The 15,709-nt window shown below is 37.2% G+C and overlaps 1 protein-coding gene and 1 non-coding gene across 5 annotated transcripts in view; one reads left to right on the forward strand and one right to left on the reverse strand.

The window, feature by feature from the left end:
- Positions 1-15,709, reverse strand: part of CARF (calcium responsive transcription factor) — a 55,915-nt gene that overhangs the window by 36,103 nt on the left and 4,103 nt on the right. The window lies entirely within an intron of this gene.
- On the forward strand, positions 11,807-11,879 carry TRNAV-UAC (transfer RNA valine (anticodon UAC)). The gene has a single exon. It is a non-coding gene; the product is annotated as a tRNA-Val (tRNA).

The raw sequence follows: 15,709 nt of genomic DNA on the forward strand, positions 1-15,709 counted from the left end.
TCCTTTAACCCCGTCCTGTCTGAGCAAAGAACAGACGCCCTCCAGCGACCTACACGCACAGGCGGGGCCAAATCCAAAGCTGAGCCCCTGGGAGCTGTGAGAACAAAGAAGAGAAAGGGAAATCTCTCCCAGCAGCCTCAGAAACAGCGGATTAAAGCTCCACAATCAACTTGATGTACCCTGCATCTGTGGAATTCATGAATAGACAACGAATCATCCCAAATTAAGGAGGTGGACTTTGAGAGCAAGATTTATGATTTTTTCCCCTTTTCCTCTTTTTGTGTGTATGTGTATGCTTCTGTGTGAGATTTTGTCTGTATAGCTTTGCTTCCACCATTTGTCCGAGGGTTCTATCCGTCCTGTTTTTTTTCTTAATAATTACTTTTTATTTTAATAACCTTATTTTATTTTACTTTATCTTCGTCCTTTCTTTCCTTCCTTCCCTCCTTTAGACAACGAATCATCCCAAATTGAGGAGGTGGACTTTGAGAGCAAGATTTATGATTTTTTCCTCTTTTCCTCTTTTCTGAGTGTGTATGTGTATGCTTCTGTGTGAGATTTTGTCTGTATAGCTTTGCTTCCACCATTTGTTCTGGGTTCTATCCATCCGTTTTTTTGTTTTCTTTTCCTCTTAATAATTATTTTTTTATTTTAAAAACTTCATTATATTTTATCTTACTTTATTTTATTTTACTTTGTCTTCTTTCTTTTTTTCCTTCCTTCCCTCCTTCCTTCCTTGCTCCCTCCCTCCCTTCTTTCTTTCTTTCTACTTCTACTAATTCTTTCTTTCTACTTTTTCTCCCTTTTCTTCTGAGCCGTGTGGATGAAAGGCTCTTGGTGCTGCAAACAGGAGTTAGTGCTGTGCCTCTGAGGTGGGAGAGTCAACTTCAGGACACTGGTCCACAAGAGGCCTCCGAGCTGCACATAATATCAAACGGCAAAAATCTCCCAGAGATCTCCATCTCAACGCCAGCAGCCAGCTTCACTCAACGACCAGCAAGCTACAGTGCTGGACATCCTATGCCAAACAACTAGCAAGACAGGAACACAACCCCACCCATTAGCAGAGAGGCTGCCCAAAATCATAATAAGTCTACAGACACCCCAAAACACACCACCAGACGTGGACCTGCCCACCAGAAAGACAAGATCCAGCCTCACCCACCACAACACAGGCACTAGTCCCCTCCACCAGGAAGCCTACACAACCCACTGAACCAACATTAGCCACTGGGGACAGACACCAAAAACAACAGGAACTACAAACCTTCAGCCTGCAAAAAGGAGACACCAAACACAGTAAGATAAGCAAAATGAAAAGACAGAAAAACACACAGCAGATGAAGGAGCAAGATAAAGACCCACCAGACCTAACAAATGAAGAGGAAATAGGCAGTCTACCTGAAAAAGAATTCAGAATAATGAGAGTAAAGATGATCCAAAATCTTGGAAATAGAATAGACAAAATGCAAGAAACATTTAACAAGGACCTAGAAGAACTAAACATGAAACAAACAATGATGAACACAATAAATGAAATGAAAAATACTCTAGATGGGATCAATAGCACAATAACTGAGGCAGAAGAATGGATAAGTGACCTGGAAGATAAAATAGTGGAAATAACTAATGCACAGCAGAATAAAGAAAAAAGAATGAAAAGAACTGAGGACAGTCTCAGAGACCTCTGGGACAACATTAAATGCACCAACATTCGAATTATAGGGGTTCCAGAAGAAGAAGAGAAAAAGAAAGGGACTGAGAAAATATTTGAAGAGATTATAGTTGAAAACTTCCCTAATATGGGAAAGGAAATAGTTAATCAAGTCCAGGAAGCACAGAGAGTCCCATACAGGATAAATACAAGGACAAATACGCCAAGACATATTAATCAAACTGTCAAAAATTAAATACAAAGAAAACATAATAAAAGCAGCAAGGGAAAAACAACAAATAACACACAAGGGAATCCCCATAAGGTTAACAGCTGATCTTTCAGCAGAAACTCTGCAAGCCAGAAGGGACTGGCAGGACATATTGAAAGTGATGAAGGAGAAAAACCTGCAACCAAGATTACTCTACCCAGCAAGGATCTCATTCAGATTTGATAGAGAAATTAAAACCTTTACAGACAAGCAAAAGCTGAGAGAGTTCAGCACCACCAAACCAGTTCTACAACAACTGCTAAAGGAACTTCTCTAGGCAAGAAACACAAGAGAAGGAAAAGACCTACAATAACAAACCCAAAACAATTAAGAAAATGGGAATGGGAACATACATATCGATAATTACCTTAAATGTAAATGGACTAAATGCTACCACCAAAAGTCACAGATTGGCTGAATGGATACAAAACCAAGACGCATATATTTGCTGTCTACAAGAGACCCACTTCAGACCTAGAGACACATACAGACTGAAAGTAAGGGGATGGAAAAAGGTATTTCATGCAAATGGAAACCAAAAGAAAGCTGGAGTAGCAATTCTCATATCAGACAAAATAGACTTTAAAATAAAGACTATTAGAAGAGACAAAGAAGGACACTACATAATGAACAAGGGATCGATCCAAGAAGAAGATATAACAATTGTAAATATTTATGCACCCAACATAGGAGCACCTCAATACATAAGGCAAATACTAACGGCCATAAAAGGGGAAATCGACAGTAACACATTCATAGTAGGGGACTTTAACACCCCACTTTCACCAATGGACAGATCATCCAAAATGAAAATAAATAAGGAAACACAAGCTTTGAATGATACAATAAACAAGATGGACTTAACTGATATTTATACGACATTCCACCCATAAACAACAGAATACACATTTTTCTCAAGTGCTCATGGAACATTCTCCAGGACAGATCATATCCTGGGTCACAAATCAAGCCTTGGTAAATTTAAGAAAACTGAAATTGTATCAAGTATCTTTTCCGACCACAATGCTATGAGACTAGATATCAATTACAGGAAAAGATCTGTAAAAAATACAAACACATGGAGGCTAAACAATACACTACTTAATAACGAAGTGATCACTGAAGAAATCAAAGAGGAAATCAAAAAATACCTAGGAACAAATGACAATGGAGACACGACGACTCAAAATCTATGGGATGCAGCAAAAGCAGTTCTAAGAGGGAAGTTTATAGAAATACAATCCTACCTTAAGAAACAGGAAACATCTCGAATAAACAACCTAACTTTGCACCTAAAGCAATTAGAGAAAGAAGAACAAAAAAACCCCAAAGTTAGCAGAACGAAAGAAATCATAAAAATCAGAACAGAAATAAATGAAAAAGAAATGAAGGAAACGATAGCAAAGATCAATAAAACTGAAAGCTGGTACTTTGAAAGGATAAACAAAATTGATAAACCATTAGACAGACTCATTAAGAAAAAAAGGGAGAAGGCTGAAATCAATAGAAATAGAAATGAAAAAGGAGAAGTAACAACTGACACTGCAGAAATACAAAAGATCATGAGAGATTACTACAAGCAACTCTATGCCAATAAAATGGACAACCTGGAAGAAATGGACAAATTCTTAGAAAGGCACAACCTGCCAAGACTGAATAAGGAAGAAAGAGAAAATATGAACAGACCAATCACAAGCAATGAAATTGAAACTGTGATTAAAAATCTTCCAACAAACAAAAGCCCAGGACTAAATGGCTTCACAGGCGAATTCTATCAAACATTTAGAGAAGAGCTATCACCTATCCTTCTCAAACTCTTCCAAAATATAGCAGAGGGAGGAACACTCCCCAACTCATTCTACGAGGCCACCATCACCCTGATACCAAAACCGGACAAGGATGTCACAAAGAAAGAAAACTACAGGCCAATATCACTGATGAACATAGATGCAAAAATCCTCAACAAAATACTAGCAAACAGAATCCAACAGCACATTAAACGGATCATACACCATGATCAAGTGGGGTGTATTCCAGGAATGCAAGGATTCTTCAATATACACAAATCAATCAACGTGATACACCATATTAACAAATTGAAGGAGAAAAACCATATGATCATCTCAATCGATGCAGAGAAAGCTTTTGACAAAATTCAACACCCATTTATGATAAAAACCCTGCAGAAAGTAGGCACAGAGGGAACTTTCCTCAACATAATAAAGGCCATATATAACAAAGCCACAGCCAACATCGTCCTCAATGGTGAAAAGCTGAAAGCATTTCCACTAAGATCAGGAACAAGACAAGGTTGCCCACTCTCACCACTCTTATTCCACATAGTTTTGGAAGTTTTAGCCACAGCAATCAGAGAAGAAAAGGAAATAAAAGGAATCCAAATAGGAAAAGAAGAAGTAAAGCTGTCACTGTTTGTAGATGACATGATACTATACATAGAGAATCCTAAAGATGCTACCAGAAAACTACTAGAGCTAATCAATGAATTTGGTAAAGTAGCAGGATACAAAATTAATGCACAGAAATCTCTGGCATTCCTATACACTAATGATGAAAAATCTGAAAGCGAAATCAAGAAAACATTCCCATTTCCATTGCAACAAAAAGAATAAAATATCTAGGAATAAACCTACCTAAGGAGACAAAAGACCTGTATGCAGAAAATTATAAGACACTGATGAAAGAAATTAAAGATGATACAAATAGATGGAGAGATATACCATGTTCTTGGATTGGAAGAATCAACATTGTGAAAATGACTATACTACCCAAAGCAATCTACAGATTCAATGCAATCCCTATCAAACTACCACTGGCATTTTTCACAGAACTAGAACAAAAAATTTCACAATTTGTATGGAAACACAAAAGACCCCGAATAGCCAAAGCAATCTTGAGAACGAAAAACGGAGCTGGAGGAATCAGGCTCCCTGACTTCAGACTATACTACAGAGATACAGTAATCAAGACAGTATGGTACTGGCACAAAAACAGAAAGATAGATCAATGGAACAGGATAGAAAGCCCAGAGATAAACCCACGCACATATGGTCACCTTATCTTTGATAAAGGAGGCAGGAATGTACAGTGGAGAAAGGACAGCCTCTTCAATAAGTGGTGCTGGGAAAACTGGACAGCTACATGTAAAAGTATGAGATTAGATCACTCCCTAACACCATACACAAAAATAAGCTCAAAATGGATTAAAGACCTAAATGTAAGGCCAGAAACTATCAAACTCTTAGAGGAAAACATAGGCAGAACACTCTATGACATAAATCACAGCAAGGTCCTTATTGACCCACCTCCTAGAGAAATGGAAATAAAAACAAAAATAAACAAATGGGACCTAATGAAACTTAAAAGCTTTTGCGCAGCAAAGGAAACCATAAACCAGACCAAAAGACAACCCTCAGAATGTGAGAAAATAATTTCAAATCAAGCAACTGACAAAGGATTAATCTCCAAAATTTATAAGCAGCTCATGCAGCTTAATAACAAAAAAACAAACAACCCAATCCAAAAATGGGCAGAAGGCCTAAATAGACATTTCTCCAAAGAAGATATACAGACTGCCAACAAACACACGAAAGAATGCTCAACATCACTAATCATTAGAGAAATGCAAATCAAAACTACAATGAGATATCATCTCACACCAGTCAGAATGGCCATCATCAAAAAATCTAGAAACAATAAATGCTGGAGAGGGTGTGGAGAAAAGGGAACCCTCTTACACTGTTGGCGGGAATGTAAACTGATACAGCCACTGTGGAGAACAGTATGGAGGTTACTTAAAAAACTACAAATAGAACTACCATATGACCCAGCAATCCCACTACTGGGCATATACCCTGAGAAAACCAAAATTCAAAAAGAGTCATGTACCAAAATGTTCATTGCAGCTCTATTTACAATAGCCCGGAGATGGAAACAATCTAAGTGTCCATCATCGGATGAATGGATAAAGAAGATGTGGCAATATATACAATGGAATATTACTCAGCCATAAAAAGGAACGAAATTGAGCTATTTGTAATGAGGTGGATAGACCTAGAGTCTGTCATACAGAGTGAAGTAAGTCAGAAAGAGAGAGACAAATACCGTATGCTAACACATATATATGGAATTTAAGAAAAAAAAATGTCATGAAGAACCTAGGGGTGAAAGAGGAATAAAGACACAGACTTACTAGAGAATGGACTTGAGGATATGGGGAGGGGGAAGGGTAAACTGTGAGAAAGCGAGAGAGAGGCATGGACATATATACACTACCAAATGTAAGGTAGATAGCTAGTGGGAAGCAGCTGCATAGCACAGGGAGATCAGCTCGGTGCTTTGTGACCGCCTGGATGGGTGGGATAGGGAGGGCGGGAGGGAGGGAGACGCAAGGGGGAAGAGATATGGGAACATATGTATATATATAACTGATTCATTTTGTTGTGAAGCTGAAACTAACATACCATTGTAAAGCAATTATACTCCAATAAAGACGTTAAAATGATAAAAAATTAAAAATAAGAAGAAGAAGAAAATGCAGCCAGAGAGATACGATCACCTACAGAGTATTAACATTAGATATACATCAGACTATTCAATAGCAACAATGGCCGTAGAAGTCACAAGAATAATAAAAAAGTAACTTTCAGTACATAATTGTATATGCTTAAAGCTACTTTTTCAGAAGAGGGTGAATGATATTTTTAAGATTAAAAAGCTGAGTTTATAATGAACAGATCTTACACAAAAGCAATTCCTAAAGAAGTAGAAAATAAAAATGATACCAGAAGGAAGTCCTGAGATGCTAGAAAAATGGTAAGCAAATAAATTAATAACTCTATGAAAAACCTAAATAAACACTGTCTGTATAAATAATACTATTACAATTTTGTGTATCTGTGTTTTAATGATAGAAATAAAATACTGGAGAACTAAATAAAATAATTAACTCAAGGGGGTGATGACAGATAAACACAATACATCAAAACTTATAAGATGGGGCTTCCCTGGTGGCGCAGTGGTTGAGAGCCTGCCTGCCGATGCAGGGGACAGGGGTTCGTGCCCCGGTCCGCGAAGATCCCACATGCCGCGGAGCGGCTGGGCCCGTGAGCCATGGCCGCTGAGCCTGCGCGTCCGGAGTCTGTGCTCCGCAACGGGAGAGGCCACAACAGTGAGAGGCCCGCGTACCGCAAAAAAAAAAACAAAACAAAAAAACCTTATAGGATGCAGGGAAAGCAGCTTGTTCTTCACAATTTCAAAAATCACTACAAAGCTAAGGTGTACGAAAGAATGTGGTACTGACATAAGGATAGACATGTAGATCAACCAAATAGAATTGAGAGTCCAGAAATAAACTCATACAACTCTGACCAAATAATTTTCAACAAGGGTTCCAAAAGCATTCGATGGGGAATGAAGTCTCTTCAACAAATGGTGCAGGGACAATTGAATAGCCGCATACAAAACAATTAAAATGCACCCCTACCTCATAATATATGGTTGACCCTTGAACAGCACAGGAGTTAATGGCACCAACTCTCTGCACAGTGGAAAATTCACGTACAACTTTACAGTTGGCCCTCCATATCTGCAGTTCTGCATCTGTGAATTTAACCAACTGTGGATTGTACAGTACTATACTATGTATTTACTTAAAAAAGTCCAAGTATAAACGGACCCACACAGTTCAAATCCATGTTGTTTAAGGGTCAACTGTATACCAAAAATGAACAAAAAGGGATCAGAGACCTAATAAGAGCTAAAACCATATAATTTTTAGAGGAAAACAAAAGAATAAAGCTTAATGACCTTGGATTTAGATATGACACCAGAAGGATAAATGTCAAAAGAAAAAAATAGATAAATTGGACATTAGCAAGATAAAAGCTTTTTGCACAAAGGATACCATGACATGAGTGAAAAGACAAGCCACAGATGGGAGAAAATATTTGCAAATCAAATATCTGATAAGGGTCTAGAATATACAAACATCTCTTACGACCCAACAGAAAAAAGACAACCCCAGGGACTTCCTTGGTGGCACAGTGGTTAAGAATCCGCCTGCCAACACAGGGGACAGGGGTTTGATCCCTGGTCCGGGAATATCCCACATGTCACAGAGCAACTAAGCCCGTGCACCACAACTACTGAGGCTGCGCTCTAGAGCCCGCAAGCCATAACTACTGAGCCCGCATGACACAACTACTGAAGCCCACACGCCTAGAGCCTGTGTTCCGCAAGAAGAGGCCACCGCAATGAGAAGATTTCAAAAATCACTACAATGAGAAGACCATACACGCCGCAACTAGAGAAAGCCTGTGCGCAGCAACGAAGACCCAACACAGCCAAAAAATTAATTAATTAATTAATTAAAGATAACCCAAACACACCTACTAAAAAATGGGCAAAGGGTTTGAATAGACATTTCTCCAAAGAAAACACACAAATAGTCAACAATCATAGTAAAGATGCTCAAGTTCATTAGTCATTAGGAAAATGCAAATCAAACCAACAATGAGATACTAGTTCATATCCACTGTAAAGGATTTTCTTTACAAAATAAAAAGAAAATAAAGGTTGGTGAGAATGTGGGGAAACTGGAATCCTTATGCATTGCTGATGGGTAAGTAAAATGGTGCAGGTGCTGTGAACAATTTGGCAGTTCCTTAAGAATTTAAACATAGAATTACCAAATGAAAACAATTCCACTGTAGGTATATACTCAGAAGAACTGAGACGTAGAGAACAAATGTATGGATACCAAGGGGGAAGGGGTGGTGGTGGAAGGAATTGGAAGATTGAGATTGACACATATACACTATTGATATTAAATATAAAATAGTAACTAATGAGAACATCCTGTATAGCACAGGGAACTCTACTTAATGCACTGTGGTGACCTGAGTGGGAACGAAGTCCAAAAGGGAGGGGATATACATATATGTATGGCTGATTCATTTTGCTGTACAGTGGAAACTAAGACAACATTGTAAAGCAACTATACTCCAATAAAAATTAATTTACAAAAATAAAGTTTAAAAAAACAGATAAAAACACCTGAAAACAGGTGTTCAAACATAAACTTGTATACAAATGTTCATAGAAACACTACTCATAATAGCCAAAACTGGAACAACCATAATGTTCATCATGTTCATCAGCTGATGAATCGATAAATAAAATGTGGTATATCCATAAAATGGAATAGTATTTCACCATAAAAAGGACTGAAGTACTGATATATACCTCAAAAAAGTTATGCTAAGTGATAGAAGCTGGACACAAATGGTCACATATTGTATGGTTCCATTTATAAAACATATCCAAAATGGGTAAAATACAGACAGAAAGTAGACTGGTGGATGCCAAGGCTTGGGGGAGGGGAGAACAGGGAGCTACTGCCAACTGGGTACAAGGTTTTATTTTGGGGTGATAAACGTTTTTTGGAACTTGATAGGGGAATTAAGATTTTGCAAGCCATGTAGCACAGCCAAAAAAAGAAAGAAAAAAAAGATATGCAGCTAGCAAATAAACAATGAAAATATGCTAAACAGCATTAGTCATTAGGGAAATGAAAATTAAAACCACAATTATATACATCTATATACCTATTAGAATATTTACAATTTAGAAGATTGATTATATCAAATGTTTATGAAGATATGGAGCAACTGGAACTCTCATGTATTCCTGGTGGTAATGTAAACAGTATATTCTCTTTTGAGAATCACTTTGGCAGTTTTCTAAAAAGTTAAACGTGAACCTAATTATGATCCAGTCATTCCAATTTATTTTTTTACACAAGAGAAATTAAAGCATATGTGCCGGACTTTGCTGGTGGCACAGTGGTTAAGAATCTGCCTGCCAACGCAGGGGACACGGGTTCGAGCCGTGGTCCAGGAAGATTCGACATGCTGCAGAGCAACTAAGCCCGTGCGCCACAACTACTGAGCCTGCACTCTAGAGCCTGCGAGCCACAACTACCAAAGCCCACGCACCTAGAGCCTGTGATCCACAACAAGAGAAGCCACCACAATGAGAAGCCCGCACACCGCAATGAAGAGTAGCCCCCACTCGACGCAACTAGAGAAAAGCCCACGCGCAGCAATGAAGACCCAATGCAGCCAAAAATAAATAAATAAATAAATATTTTAAAAATCCTATTTAAAAATAAATAAATAAAGCATATGTGCCCATATATCCCATAGAGGATAGTCTTTTTTTTTTAAACATCTTTATTGGAGTATAATTGCTTTACATTGTTGTGTTAGTCGCTTCTGTATAACAAAGTGAATCAGCTATACATATACATATATCCCCATATCCCTTCCCTCTTGCATCTCCCTCCCACCCTCCTTATCCCACCCCTCTAGGTGGTCACAAAGCACGAGCTGATCTCCCTGTGCTACGCAGCTGCTTCCCACTAGCCATCTATTTTACATTTGGTAGTGTATATATGTCAATGCCACTCTCTCACTTCGTGTCAGTTTACCCTTCCCCCTCTGTGTCCTCAAGTCCATTCTCTACGCCTGCATCTTTATTCCTGCCCTGCCACTAGGTTCAGCAGAACCTTTTTTTTTTTTTTTTTGATTCCATATATATGTGTTAGCATATGGTATTTGTTTTTCTCTTTCTGACTTACTTCACTCTGTATGACAGACTCTAGGTCCATCCACCTCACTAGAGGATAGTCTTTTTAACAAATGGTGCTGAATAAAAGGACATCCACATGCCCACCCAAAAAAAAAAAAAAAAAAGTGAACCTAGATACAGACCTTATGTTCTTCAAAAATATTAACTCAAAATGGATCATAGACATAAATGTAAGATGCAAAACTATAGAACTCCTAGAAGACAACATAGGAGAAAACCTAGAGGACCATGAGTATAGTCATGATGTTTTAAGTATAATATACCAAAGGCATGATCCATGAAAGAGATTATTGATAAGCAAGACTTCATTAAAATTTAAAACTTCTGCTCTGCAAAAGACAGTATCAAAAGTATGGGAAGAAAAGCCACAAACTCGGAGAAAATATTTGCAAAACATGTATCTGATGAAGGATTTGTATCCAAAATATGCAAAGAACTCATAAAACTCAACAATAAGAAAAAAACCTAATTTAAAAAGTGGTCAGGGCTTCGCCGGTAGCGCCGTGGTTGAGAGTCCGCCTGCCGATGCTGGGGACACGGGTTCGTGCCCCGGTCCGGGAAGATCCTACATGCCGCGGAGTGGCTAGGCCCATGAGCCATGGCCACTGAGCCTGCGCGTCCGAGCCTGTGCTCTGCAACAGGAGAGGCCACAACAGTGAGAGGCCCGCGTACAGCAAAAACAAAAACAAAAAAAAAGTGGTCAAAAGACCTGAAGATACACTGCAGCAAAGAAGATATACAGATGGCAATTACACATATGAAAAGATGCTCAACGTTGTATGTCATACGGAAACTGCAAATTAAATCATCACTGAGATATCATAACACACCTATTAGAATGGATAATATAAGAAAAAAAACCTCTATTAGATGTTGCCAAATATGTGGAACAACAGGAACTCTCATTGATTGATGCTTGGGATACAAAACCGTACATACAGCCATCTGGAAGACAGTTTGACAGTCTCTTACAAAGTTAACCATAGGCATACCATACAATCCAGCAATTGTACTACTACATATTTACCCCAATGAGTGGCAAATTTATGTTCCACAAAAAACTGCATGGATAGTTATAGCAGCTTTATTCACAATTGCCAAAACTTGAAAGCAACCAAGATGTCCTTCAATGAGTGAATGGGTAAAACAACTGTGGTATATCCATACAATGAATTATTATTCAGTGATTAAAAAGAAACAGGCTTGGGAATTCCCTGGTGGTCCAGTGGTTAGGACTCAGTGCTTACACTGCTGTGGGCCTGGGTTTGAACCCTGGTCAGGGAACTAAGATCCCACAGGCCGTGAGGGGCAGCCAAAAACAAAAAAAAAGAAACAGGCTATGAAGGCACAAAAAGACAAGAAGAAACCTTAAATGCATACTGATAAGTGAAAGAAGCTACATACTATATGATTCCAAATATATGACATTCTTGAAAAGGCAAAACTATAGACACAATATCAAGATCAGTAGTTGCCAGAAGTTGGGGATGTAGGAATTCATATAGGTTAAGCGCAAGAGATTTTTATGGTGATGAGATAATACTTTATGATACTGTTATGATGAATACATGACATTAATCCATAAACCTGTACAACACAAAGAGTGAATCTTAGTGTAAACTATGGACTTCTGTTCATAATAATGTATCAGTATTGGTTCATTAACTTTTAGAAAATGGACCACACTAATACAAAATGTTAATAGTAGAGAAAACTGCATGCTAGGATGGAGGGGAGAGAAGGTAGGAGAAGGAATATGGAAGAAAGGAAGGAAGAAATCTTTATATTACCTGCTCAATTTTTCTATAAATCTAAAACTTTCAGAAAAAAATAGTCTTTCAGTTAAAAAAAAAAAAGAGCAAACAGAGTGTCTGTAAACTGAAGCCAATAACAAATCATAGTATATGAATTCCAAAATTATCTTGAAATTTTAGGTTAAGTTACCATACTCTGAACAATGTTGGAGTTAGGGTAGACAAGAAATATATTATTTTTTCATTAACTTTTAAAACAAAAACTGAGAGGGTTTCATCAGTAAAAATGTATAAAATAGCTGAAGACAGTGTTCTGTAGTCATATGCTCTGGGTTTGAATTTCAGCTTCATACTTACTTGTCAAATTAGTTAACTACTCTGAGCTTTAGTTTTTCTCATGTGCAAGTTGGCAATTATACTGCATCTCCCTCAGAGGGTCGTTATATTAAACAAAATAATGTGTGCAAAGAGCTTGGTGCAGTTCCTAGTACAGGGTCAATACTCAATAAATTATTTCTGCTACTTATAATTATGCAAACTAAGATAAAAAATTCACCTATCTATAAATAAATTACTTGGTTCCTAAGGACAAAAATCTGTTAAATATCAGTCATCTCATTGATGTAATAAAAACTTACCTGGGCTTAGTATAAAGCTCCTAAATATACTTTTCTATACTGTCTTTGAAAAATTGGAAAAAATTTTACTTTCAGATGACTAACAAGTTCCATTTCAATATTACTGTTTAGTTTAAAAATTCACACATCTGATGAATGTAGTAGAAAAAGAACACAGGGTCAGTCTAGATTTGATGGAAAAAAAGTGTTAACTTCCCTGAACTTCAATTCCTAGTTTTTTAAAGATCCCATTCAGTTCTTAGATTTTATGTTTCTAATAGGTGATTATCTTGATGACTTTTAAAATTCATTTAACTCTCATTTATTGACTGACCTCTAATGTACACTGAGTATAAAAATAAAAGAACTCTATTCAAGGAGACAACTTTTACAGAGTTAGATCCAACTGAAAATAAAGTCCTACTGAGGGACTTATTAAAACTGAAATAATTGCTGTCAAGAATACAACTTAGGGCTTCCCTGGTGGCACAGTGGTTAAGAATCCGCCTGCCAATGCAGGGGATATGGGTTCGAGCCCTGGTCAGGGAAGATCCCACATGCCTCGGAGCAACTAAGCCCGTGTGCCACACCTACTGAGCCTGTGCTCTAGAGCCCATGAGCCACAACTACTGAGCCCGTGTGCCACAACTACTGAAGCCCGTGTGCCTAGAGCCTGTGCTCTGCAACAAGAGAAGCCACCGCAATGAGAAGCCCACGCACTGCAACGAAGAGTAGTCCCCGCTCACCGCAACTAGAGAAAAGCCCTTGTGTAGCAATGAAGACCCAACGCAGCCAAAAATGAATAAATAAAATTAAAAAAAAAAAAGAATGCAACTTAATTTTTTAAAGTGTATTAAATACACTGAAATATTCACTGTCTAAACATGATGACATTAAGATTAGAAATATTTTTGAGACTTTATTTTGATTTTTAAATATAAGCACTATTATGATAGAATACATGATTATGAATTTAATTATCATAGCTACAAAATAATGTTTATTGAACGCTTATTATACTTAATAATTATTAGCCAGAATTATTAACAATCACTCTGCTATTCTGTGATATAGGACCCATTAACAACATTTTACAGAAAAGGAAACTGAGGCTCACCAGTAAAGGTTATAAGGTTTTCATTTATTGAGCACTTACCATAGTAAAGCACTAGGCTCAGTGTTTTATACATGTCATTTTATTTAATCCTTTCAACAACCCTGTGATTCAGTTACTTGCTCCAATTTACACATATGGAAATAAGATTTAAGCAGTTAAGTAAAGCCAAAGATTACAAATATACTAGGTGGCTGAGCAAGAACTCAAACCTACATGCATTGATCCCAAAGCCCACTCTTTACCATTACAATGGGAACTCTTTCAAGGTAACAGACAAACCTCCCTCCTTCATTAGTCATGGCTTTAATATATTTTTTTGGTAGGTTAACAAATTAAAGATGCTAAAGAAATTCTTTGTTCATTTTTGTTCTCAACTTTTCCTGGTTGAAATTTAATTATAGGCAGTACCTAACACACAAAAGCCCTCCTGCAAGCAATCTAAAGATCTCTGACCTCCTGAAAAAACTAGCATTCTAACTATGCAGGAATTACAGCCCCTGAGAAAATATTCTATAAACAGATCCAAAAGTGGATCTCGGGACAGAAAGGTAAAAAGTGAAAATAGCTTAGGGGAAAAAAATTCTAAAAACTTACTCTCAGTTTCCTGGTAGGTGCCTTGATTCCATTACAAATTATCCCTACTGATCTAAATTTTTTTTCGTTTTATTTACTTTCTCTTACCCTATCTGAAATTTCATCAATGAAATTTTCATTGGAGTTATCAAGCATTTTTTCTTAAAAAGAAAAAACTCTGGAGAGATTATCAGTCATTATCAAATTTGTGTAAATTTATATAAATATAGTTTTCTTCCTTTAAGATGAGTTAAAAACAGCTACCCCGAAAAGTTTAACTTAGAATGCAACCTCTATCCATTCTAATAGGTGCATTTGAGGCTCAGAGCACCTGAGGTAGATGCTGCAGTGAACAGGGAAGGCAGGATGAATGCCCTGGGGAAGTTCACTAGTGAAGGGGTGGGATAACACAGGAAGCTTGCCAAATATAAACCACTTACTTCAGAACTTTGCCCAGACTGGAAATCTGCAAATGGAAGAAAGAGAACTTCTTTCCTACTATCTCCTGGAAATTGAAAACTCAAAATTTTCCTTTCAGTATGCAGTACCTCTATACTATGTGTTAAACAAGGTTTTAGTGTTTATTATATGGAAAGGCGGGTTTCAATATCTGTTGACCTAACTCATTGTTGAACTGGAGATTAAAAGTACATTTTTAAGTTACAGACATCCTTTTCAAAAAATAATTTGAATGAAGTGAAAAGTATTACTCCTTCCTCCCCTAAGTCTTCCATCAATTTGCATTACACTCCTCAATCCTGACAACTATAGGTGACTTAAAATACCCAATTTTCCCACCTAACCTCAATGTCAGCGCATGCTATAAATTATTATCACTAACTTTCAATTAACTATGTCAAAGTAAAGTTCCAAAGAATGTAGATATTAAGATTAAATAACTAGGTATAAAATATTCTTTTCGAACAGGTAACCATAAACGGAACAAAGTACCTATATACAAAGTGTAACTTGACTTTTTCATTAATATGTAATAGACAATAGTTAACTTTTATAGAGCCGTTACTTTCTATCAGTTAAAAATAAAATTATTAC

The sequence above is a fragment of the Delphinapterus leucas genome, chromosome 8, assembly GCF_059928025.1.
Source record: "Delphinapterus leucas isolate spDelLeu-1000000601 "Yukka" chromosome 8, BTC_Dleu_Yukka2, whole genome shotgun sequence".
Lineage (NCBI taxonomy): Eukaryota > Metazoa > Chordata > Mammalia > Artiodactyla > Monodontidae > Delphinapterus > Delphinapterus leucas.